The sequence below is a fragment of the Talpa occidentalis genome, unplaced genomic scaffold (genome assembly GCF_014898055.3).
Source record: "Talpa occidentalis isolate TD23 unplaced genomic scaffold, MPIMG_talOcc4v2.1 talOcc4.2, whole genome shotgun sequence".
NCBI lineage: Eukaryota > Metazoa > Chordata > Mammalia > Eulipotyphla > Talpidae > Talpa > Talpa occidentalis.
The window spans coordinates 151,508,390-151,518,833 of NW_023602073.1; the positions used below are offsets into that span (position 1 = coordinate 151,508,390).

General features: G+C 46.7%; 1 long non-coding RNA gene across 1 annotated transcript; it reads left to right on the forward strand.

Moving 5' to 3' along the window:
- Positions 1-5,167: 5,167 nt before the first annotated feature.
- Positions 5,168-9,532, forward strand: LOC129146351 (uncharacterized). Its single transcript, XR_008552922.1, has 3 exons — positions 5,168-5,406; positions 9,066-9,220; positions 9,310-9,532. It is a non-coding gene; the product is annotated as an uncharacterized LOC129146351 (long non-coding RNA).
- The last annotated feature ends 912 nt before the right edge of the window (positions 9,533-10,444 follow it).

Below are 10,444 nucleotides of genomic sequence, written 5' to 3' on the forward strand. Positions count from 1 at the left end.
TATATCATGATGTTCATTAACAAGCAGAAATTTAGACTCTTTCAAAAAATTGAGAAGGAAGGGATAATGCCTAACACATTCTTTGAAGCCAACATTACACTAATACCGACACAGAACAAGGACAAAACTAAAAAAGAAAACTACAGGCCAATCTCTCTAATGAACACTGATGCAAAAATCTTCAATAAAATTTTAGCTAACAAGGGCCTCCCTGGTGGCATAGGCGGTTGAGCACTGCACTGTAAAACTGTCCTCAGCCTCTGCAGCGTGGGTTCGATCCCGGCCAGCCAACTAGAATTCCACATGGCGAAGCAGACCTCTCCTGTCTCGTTTGCTGCTTCCCTCAGCAGTGTATTTCATCAGTCTACCTGTTCTGTTCCCCTCTCTGTCTCCGGTGAATCCTCTCACCCTCCGTGCCTCTGGCTTGTACCCCAGCTCTTGTATAAAAACAAACAAAATCTTAAAAAAAAGTATTTAAAAAAATTTTAGCTAACAGAATCCAAGAATATATCCCTAAGATAATTCACCAAGACCAAGTAGGATTTATTCCAGGGACACAGGGACACAAGGATGGTTCAACATCTGAAAATCAATCAATGTAATCCAACACATCAACAAAAAGAAATATAAAAACCATATGATAATATCAATAGATGCTGAGAAAGCTTTCAGCAAAGTACAACATTCATTTATGATAAAGGCCCTTGAAATTCTTGGGATACAAGGAACATACCTCAACATCATAAAGGCCATATATGACAAGCCCATCGCCAATATCATTCTCAATGGTGAAAAGCTGAAAGCATTTCCATTAAGATCTGGAAAAAGACAAGGATGTCCACTCTCACCACTGCTTTTCAACATAATACTGGAAGTCCTAGCCAGAGCAATAAGACAAGAGAAAGACATACAAGGAATCCAAATAGGGAAAAAAAGAAGTCAAACTATCACTATTCACAGATGATATAGTATACATAGAGAACCCCAAAAACTCCACAGAAAAACTAATACAACTAATCAATCAGTTTAGTAACGTAGCAGGATACAAAATCAACACACAAAAATCAGTAGCCTTTCTATACACAAACAATCCGAAGAAGAAATAATCAAGAAAACCATCCCTTTTATTATTGAAACAAAAAAAAATCAAATACTTGGGAATGAACCTAACAAAAGAGGTAAAGGACCTATACAAAGAAAACTGTAAAACACTGTTAAAAGAAATAGAAGAAGACACAAAGAAATGGAAAGACATCCCCTGCTCATGGATTGGAAGAATTAACATTATAAAAATGGCCATCCTACCAATAGCAATTTACAGATCCAATGCTATTCCAATAAAAATTTCAATGACATTCTTTAAAGAAATAGAACAAATATTGATGAAATTTCATACGGAGCCACCAAAAACCCCAAATAGCCAAAGCTCTCCTGGAAAAAAAAAAAAAAGGGAATGGAGGCATCACACGCCCAGACTTCAAACTATACTACAAAGCCATAATAATCAAAACTGCATGGTATTGGAACAAGAACAGACACACCAACCAGTGGAACCAAATAGAAAATCCAGAAATAAACCCACAGATTTATGGTCAACTAATCTTTGACAAAGGAGCAAAGAATATGCAATGGAACAAAGAAAGTTTGTTCAATAAAAAGTGCTGGGAAAACTGGGTTGCTACATGCAAAAGAATGAAACTTGACTACTACCTCACCCCATGTACAAAAAACAAATCAAAATGGATTAAAGAACTAGACATAAGACCTGAAACCATAAAACATATAGAAGGAAATATAGGCAAAACACTACATGATATGCACATCAAAGACATCTTTACAGACACATCACCCAAAGCAGTGATAGTGAAGGCAAAGATCAACAGCTGGAACTACATCAAATTGAAGAGCTTCTGCACAGCAAAAGAGACAATAACAAAAACAAAGAGAAACCCCACCAACTGGGAGAACATTTTTGCACACAACACTAATGATAAAGGACTGATCACAAAAATCTACAAAGAGCTGATGAGACTCAACAAAAACAAAGAAAACAATCCAGTCAAAAAATGGGCAGAAGAGCTAAAAAGAAACTTCTCCAAAGAGGAAATGCAAATGGCCAACAGGCATATGAAAAAATTTCAACATCACTTGTAATCAGGGAAATGCAAATCAAAACTACAATGAGATACCATCTCACACCAGTGAGAATGGCACATATTAAAAAAAAAAACTAGCAACAACAAATGTTGGCGAGGGTGTGGAGAAAAAGGAACTCTCCTGCACTGCTGGTGGGAGTGCAAACTGGTCCAACCACTATGGAGAGCTGTGTGGAGATTTCTGGACCTACTAAACATAGAGCTTCCATATGATCCAGCAATTCCACTCCTAGGTATGGACACAGAAACATCAATTCCAAAGAGCACCTGCACCCCTATGTTTATAGCAGCACCACTTACAATAGCTAAGCTTTGGAAACAGCCCAAATGCCCAAAAATAGATGACTGGATCAAGAAGATGTGGCCCATATACACCATGGAATATTACTCAGCATTCAAAAAAAGATAAATGCATGCCATTTGCAGCAACATGGATGGCGCTGGAAGGGATCATGCTCAGCGAAATAAGCCAGAAAGAAAAAGAAAAATACCGGATGGTCTCACTCATAGCAGGAATCTAGAAAACCTAAATAAGGGACCAGGAAAAAAACCTAATTATAATAAAGAAAAAATCAAAATCAACAAGCAACTACAAACCAGAGACACACTGCAAGGGCGGGGAAGGCGGGGAGGAGAGAGTAGGGTTAAAACAAGGGGGTGGGAATTGCACGGGGAATATAGCCAAGATGAAAATGCACACATTGTGCAAAAATGAAAAATGATGTAAAAATGTGTAAAATAAAAAAAAAGTAGATATGTAAAAAAAAAAAAAAAAGGCAGAAATTTAAATAAACCAGAAAGCCCTCTGTCTGAAGATCTTGTAGCGTCTCTGAGCGAGAGGTTACTGCCGGGGCATGGGCTGGCATTACCAACCACGGTCTTCCTTGAGGCATTTGCCAGGAGCAGTGCTGGGAGATGCTGGGAGTCCAGGCTGCTTTGGTGAGAGTAGGTGACAAAGATGCCAGCGGAGACGTTGACAATGGTGTGGTGTTTGAGAGAAAAAAGAGCAGAGCTGTAAGGTGCCAGGACCCAAGTATCCCTAAGAGGCCAGAGACCCGAATCTAAACTGTGCTCCCCTGGACCAAAGCCCCAGGCTGAGGGCCCCAGGGCACATCAGTTAACCCCAAGTGAGTACTAGGAGCAGACTCCGCAGCAGGCAGGAGCCCTGGCTAGCTCCACGTCTCCCGGGTTCCTGAAAGGCTGTGCCCCAAGAACAGGAGTGGGGAACCTGGAAGAAGACAAGCCCTGACTCCCGCACGTGCCGTTCTCATCGGACTAATACGTGAACCCCTTTCCTGTTTGGCTGGGGCCGTGTGAGGAAAATGCAGTCACGTGCCGCTGTGGCCTTTCTGTGCAAAGTAGCTGTGGCCAGTCACGCTGGGAAATAAGACTCAATTATTGGAAATAAAGAGGAAAAATAAAGTGAGTAGGAATACAAGCACGGGTGGCCCAGATTTTAGAAGTGGCAGACTTCAAAATCACTAAGTGTAAATTACTTAATAAGCCAGAGGAAAAGGGTGAAGACGACACACAGAAGCCCGTATTTCTATTTTATCAGAAAATTTTAACCAAGCGAAAATAATGGAATGTCAATAAGTGAAAAATAACTTAAAAATAAAATAGTGAATACATGGATTTAATGCAAATGGAGTGAGCAGGAAACAGAATTAATTAAAATACAGATCAAAGGTACGTATTAAAGCAGGAAGCTGCATAAAAAATGACCCCCAGCATAGAAGAGGGTGCGCGGGGTCTGGAGCAGAGCAGGGCACGTCTGACTCTCGTGTCACTGGAACATCAAGCGCAGAGCAGGAGAAAAGGACAAGGCAGACAAGTTTGTCAGTCACCGTGGCCTGCAGGGCTCCGAGCATGAAAGTCACAGAGTCAAGAAGCTCCGTTTCCCCGCGTTGAAGACTCAAGAGATGAGAGAGAGGGGACTTTATTGGGGCTGAGTGTGGGGTTTCAGGTTTCTCCTTCATTGGTGAATTCAACGCATAAAGGCAGGAATGAAACCACCTGAAGAGACGAAAGTGGGCACAAGGGAAGGCCCACCTGAGTCCGGCCACTGGCCCCCGGAGGAGGAGCCCCGTCCACAACGCGGATCCTGGGGGGCGCTGAGCTGCCCTCTGGACGCCCCAGCATCTCCGGGAGTCAGCCCGCGCAGCACCCCGCCAAGGGGTCCCCTGCGGGAGCTGAGGATACACTTCCCAAGGCTGAGGCCAGGCTAAGTACAGGGTTTAGTTCTGTAATTCTGCGTGAGCTAATTAAGTTGCATATGTCATTTAGAGTCTCCCAGAAAGAAATCTTCAGGTTTTGCATTCAAAATTGCTTTGAAAATTCCTGGAAAATGAAATAAGGCGGAAAACAAAAATAAATAATAAAAGTGGAGAATATAAATAATTGTAATTAATAAATGCATTGTATAATGTTGCTAGGTACAATGTCACGCAAACATATATATATGCAACAATTTTTGAATTATTATTTGAATATTCAATTTTTGAATAATCCTATTTAAATGACATGAAGATAATCCAATCACCATCGGTATATCTAGTGCAGGGCGTGTATGAACTCTACTGAAAATAACAAAATAACAAAATATTATTGAGAGGAAGTCAGAAGGGACGGAGGGAGTCAGAAGAAGCTCCAGCGCTGTCCACTCACAGCAGGGCTGGGCACTGGTGTCCTGCCCAGTGGGTGTCCTGCCCAGCGGGCGTCCAGCCGCCTCCCCTGGGTGGACCACCAGGCAGCCCGTAAGAAGAGCCGATGTTGCTCAGAAAGTGAGTTTGCTCACGGGAACGTGCGTGCGAGCACTGGAGAGGGCCAAACACGGGCCCCCGACGTGAATAGCATCGTTTCTTCATTCCGGCACTTTTCTGCTTGTCCGCTTGCCTTAAGAGACTCAAGGATGAAGTCCCTGTTACGTCAGCATCTGCTCGCTGCCCGCGACAGCGTGAGGAGCTGTAACCATGGCGACCACCTGCTGGAGCCCTTGGTGTGTTCCAGGCACTGTGCTAAGTACGTCGAGTATGTCAGCTCATCCAGCCCTCCCAGGACCTGACACTTGTGGTCTCAGAGGGCAGGACGCTGCGGGACAGGGGCCGTCACTGCTGCTCTAGTCATCCGGGCAGGCTCTTCCCAAACCTGTGTGACCGCCCGGCCTTGTTGCCCTTCGTGATGGAACTTTTAATGTCCGCCAAATTAAACAAAAACAAATCTGCTTGATGCTGAGTATCTTGTATGCTGGGTGAGTGCTCACAACCTCAACATTTCAAAACCACAGTGTCTAATGTAAGAAGAACCTAGTTTTTATTTTTTTAAAGATTTATTTTATTGATACATAAAAGAGCTGGGGTGTAGCCAGAGGTGGGGGGAGGTGTGGTGGTGAGAGGACTCACCAGAGACAGAGTGGGGAGCAGAACAGACAGATCTACTGAAACACACTGCTGAGGTGAGCAGCGGGGAGACGGGCGAGGTCTGCCGTGCCCTGTGGGTAGCTCCCTGGCCAGGGATCGACCCCGTGCTGCAGTGGTTGCCGATAGCTTCATAGTGCTGAGACTTAAGCCCCTGTGCCACCAGGGAAGCCCTAGTTTTTAATTTGTTAAGGAGGATGGAGAAGCACAAAATCAACCCCAACTGAATAAAATTATTCAGGCTACGGGACATGCCAGGTGACAGAGCACCGCTTTTCGCTGTAACATTGGAAACCGGAGCTTGTTCTGCCCGAGTGTCTGGTGTGAGTCTGCCCAGGGCCTGGGTACCGTCAAGCCCCCGTGCCCGAGGTCTCCCACCCCAGATTTCAGTGTAGCCCCAGACTCTGCTCACATCTCAGCAGACTGATGGATGCTGCAGGGACAGTTTGGCTATTATTTAAAAGTGCTATTAAATATATTAAAAAAAACTTTTGGAAAATTACAACTTGGATCTAGATCGTATCTGAAATTTCCCACGGTGTTTGTTTCTTCTGAGGCTAGAGAAGCAAAGGCCGCCCCCCGGGGGGTGTGGCAGGAGGGGTGGGGGGGACAGAAGGGGGACAGCAGGACCGGGAGATGTCTCGCAGCCCTGGGCCATTCTCGGCTGCTTAAAATCGAAGCCGCTCTTTCCTACTCGTTGAGAATCTATCCGATGCGAAAGCCAAGGCTTGCTGACCTACTTCAGCTGTAACATTTTTATGTTCGTGTCTTTAAAAGAAAAATAAAGGGTTTGGAGGAGCTTCAGAGCAATGTGAAAACGGACGCCTTGCCGGCTTAGTGCGAGGGTCTCCTTCCAAACCTCGTCTTGCCCAATTCCATTTCACATGTCATTAGGGGATCAGGAGACACAGACTCCTGCCGTCTCTGGTCCTGGGGCTACTCGGTGTGAGAGCAACACGCTCACCACAGTGCCGGTAAGGCGAGGCCAGTGAGGCCCTGCGGCCTGCAGATTGGGCGTTTACAGGTATCACGTGCTTAATTCTCCCCCCAACTGCACAAGGGACGCAAGCAGCCTCCCGGGGTGTGAAGTCGGTGCGTGGCGTGGACAGTGAATGAGCCGGTAGCTGAAGATCAGAAGTGGGTCAGTCATCGCGGCGGACAGGAGTGACCTCGTGGCGCCCCCTTACACGGGGAGACGTCTGCAGGCCCAGCAGGGCACGAGCCCCGACGTGTGGACCAGCTGGAGGCGCCTGCACGTTTCCTGGCAGGGAGCCGCAGGCGCAGAGGCTGCTAGATTCCAGCATCACAGAAGGCGCCAGATAAGAAAGCAATTTCATTTGAAGTCAAAGCTATTCCCTGACAGACGCTCGGAAAGCGTATTAAAGTGTTATAAAACCAACCGCTTCTATTTGAGATTGGTATTTAATAATATTTCCCCAAAATGCCTCTGAATTATAGTTTAAGTCTGGGTAATGATTAAGAATTAGTCATAAGAGTCCATTTTAAACAATAAAGAATTAATTTTCGTCAGACGCCAGCTCCAGATGGGAAGGCTGGCGCTGGGTCTGCGCGGTCAGGGGCCGAGGCTTGTCCTCTGCCGGGCCACTGGGGAAGAGAGGGGCCGTGGCACCCCGAGTCTTTCCAGGGACCATGTGGAGCCCTGAAGGCCGGAGTGGAGTGAGCGGGACTTGGGGGGGCGCTGGGAGGGTCTTGCCATTACACTGACACCGCCTGAGCGTGGCGAGGGGGGCGTGAGAAGACGTGATGTCTGCCCGGCTCCTGGGCACTTGCTCAGCGGAGTGTGTTAGTCTCCGGGCTCTTCAAGAAATAAAACCCCGGGAGGGGAGAGAGGAGTCCCCTGAGACAGAGCGGCCCCCCTGTTTCCTTTCCAATCTAGTGGCCATTAGACGGCGACAGGGGAAGGCAGCAGCAGAGCGGGCCAGCAGCTCCCGGGGACAAAGAGGCTCTTCTCTCACCCGCCTGCACCTTTCACTCTTCCAACCAGGTCTTGATCAGTTGCTTTGCAGAAATAATTAAACTAAAAACAAACAAACAAACAAACAAACAAACAAAAACTAGAATTTTATTTCTTCTGTAAGCATTTCAGTATTCACTTTAACCCCTACCTGAATTTCTATCATCCATATCTCTCAGTCTCCCCAAATTCAAGCCCCATGTCATACACTAACCTAACATCAGGCATCAATGAAACTGGAAAATGAAGCCAGACACTGAATCTTTAAATGTAAAATGTCAATCTAGATACTCAAAAAAGCTATTAATTCTTCCACTCTTGTCCTGATTAAGAAGGTCATACGCAGGTTTCATCTGGAAATATCTCGACTTTGTGGCCCTAAATAGTGCAGAGTTATCCCAGGCCTTAAATGCAGCAATCTTGCCCCCGCCATGCTAAACGGGTGAGACTTTCATGTAGAGCGTAGGAAAAGGAGAACACAGTGTTTATATTCTTTTTTTTTTTTTTAAGATTTATTTATTTATACAAGAGCCAGGGTTCAGGCCAGAGGCGCAGGAGGGTGAGAGGATTCACCAGAGACAGAGCGGAGTGTGTTATAGGCAGAATGACCGAAATACACCGCTGAGGGGAGCAGAGGGCGAGACAGGGCGAGCAGCGGGCTGTCTGCTCGCCAGGTGGGTTGCTCCTTGGCTGGCCAGGAATTGAACCCATGCTGCAGAGGCTGCAGACAGCTTCCCAGCATGGTGCTCAACCCGCTGTGCCACCGGGGAGGCCCACAATGTTTATATTCTGCACATGTGTTGCAGCAACATAGATGGAGCTGAAAGGATTATGCTCAGTGAAGTAAGTCAGAAGGAAAAAGAAAAATATTGGGTGGGTTCACTTACAGGAGGAAAATAGGGGAACCAAGTAAGGGAAAATAATAACAATAAAAAAATAAAACAAAACAAGCAAAATTAACAAGCAACTATAAATCCGACATTCTGCAGGGGAGGAGGAGGGAGAGGGATTAAAACCAGGGTGGGAAGAGCACCAGGGACTGTGGTGATGGCCACGGGTGAACGGGTGGTGGGAATTCCGTGGGGCCTTCCCCCGAGAGGGGAAAGCAGACATTTTACAAAAATGAACAATGATGCAAAACATATATAATTAAATAAATTATACAAATATATATATATATATATTGCATCCACATTCTAGAATAGAACAACATAGGTAGATACTCAAAACCTAATTTAATTGTCTTTTTATACTGTAATGGTTCTTAAAAATCAAAAATGAATATTTTGACCCAATGAGTTGAATCCTCTTTCTGAGGCTCACGAAACACTTAGACACTGAACTCAAATAACCTGTTCCAAGAGCCTATGATACTCATAAATTAATGCATTGAGGTTTTACAATTTCTGAAATTTGCTTGTTTGGAACTGAATTGTGATTCTGTTGACATTGGCAAAGCCTTTTCTGGGGTCCATTTTATTTACTGAAGACTTTTTAATCAATGCATTTTAATTTCAGATGGTGTGCTGTTTGGCATTGGCTTCTGGAAAACAACATTCCATCTTGCTCCTCTGAAGTTTGACCAACTGTCTCCACACCGCGGCCTTGGCCTCCAGTCAGGAGTCGTGTTCATTTCCCGTCCGTTAATTTCCACTTGGAGCAACTTTCAGTCAGTAGGTGCCCGCCCCAGGGTCCAAGTCCACATGCAGCAATTTTTTCCCTTGATTCTGACTTTGCTTCTGTTTTTCTATTTCTGTTTGAGGTTTCTTCCTGGAATGGCTAAAACATGTGTGGCGGCCCTGTGCCCTGCAGCCTTTGACGTACCTGTGAGAGCTGATGTGGAAAGTGGGGCGGGAAGGAGCTCGGTCAGCGGCTGCAGACCCTGGAGGGCTTCCGACCCAGGACGGAGGTCAGCGCGTGATCCGAGCCCCTGTTTAGGGCAGACCTGGCCCAGATTCGCCTCCACGGAAAGGCTCCTCAGTGGCCACTAGCCCAATGATGGCCGTGGTTCTGAGAAGAGCCACACCAGCACTGCCAATCAATGTGATTTAATGAAAGAATGTGGGAGGGGGGGTGATGGTGTCAAATGCGTTCTCTTCAGTCATGCTGGCCTGTCAGTGCAATTATTCCCATTTTGTGGCTGCAAATCCTGAGGCTGAGGATGGCTTTTTCCAGGGTGTCAGGGTTGGAGAGAGTAGGATTAGCCTGGAAGCCGCATGGGTCGGGCTAACTTCAGCGCTGGCCCTGCTTCCTCTGCCGGCACCTGCTCAGGGGGGCAGCTCTGGGAGGGCAGCTGGGCCCTCCAAAGGGTGGGGTCCCCCCTCTCTCTGCAGAGCTTCCTGGCTTACTGAGGGGGCCTCTCTGGGTGCCTATGACACCTCAGTCATGAGGCAACCCCTCATAAGCAGCAGCTCAACCCCTTTATCCAGGAACTGCTCCCCACTCCCCGGCACTGTCAGCGTCAGTGCTCCTCATGGGGTCCCTGGAGTTTACCTGCCATGGGTCTGCTGTGTGTGACCTACTGCAGACTCTGTTGACCCCGGATGCAGCCCAGGCTGGCTTTGGGTCTCCGTCCGGCGCGGGAGGCGCTGTCCCCGTGCTCCACAGGCCAGGCGAGGTGCTCCTGCTCCATCTTGGAAGGACATGTGATGCCAGGCTTCCCTGCCACATGGAGAGAAGCTCATGCCCCCCTGAGAGTTTGTGACGCGTTTTTCTCCACCTTCATACATCATGAAACCCCCATGGGGGGTGAGCACAGCTCTCAGGGAGGCTGATGAGGACGGACTCTCACATCCATTTCTCTTGCATTTTTCCATCTCTTATTGCTTTTTCTCCAGTGACTCTGAGCTCCTCGGGAACGCCTCTCAACCTTACCGGAAACACCCCCCTTCCATTTC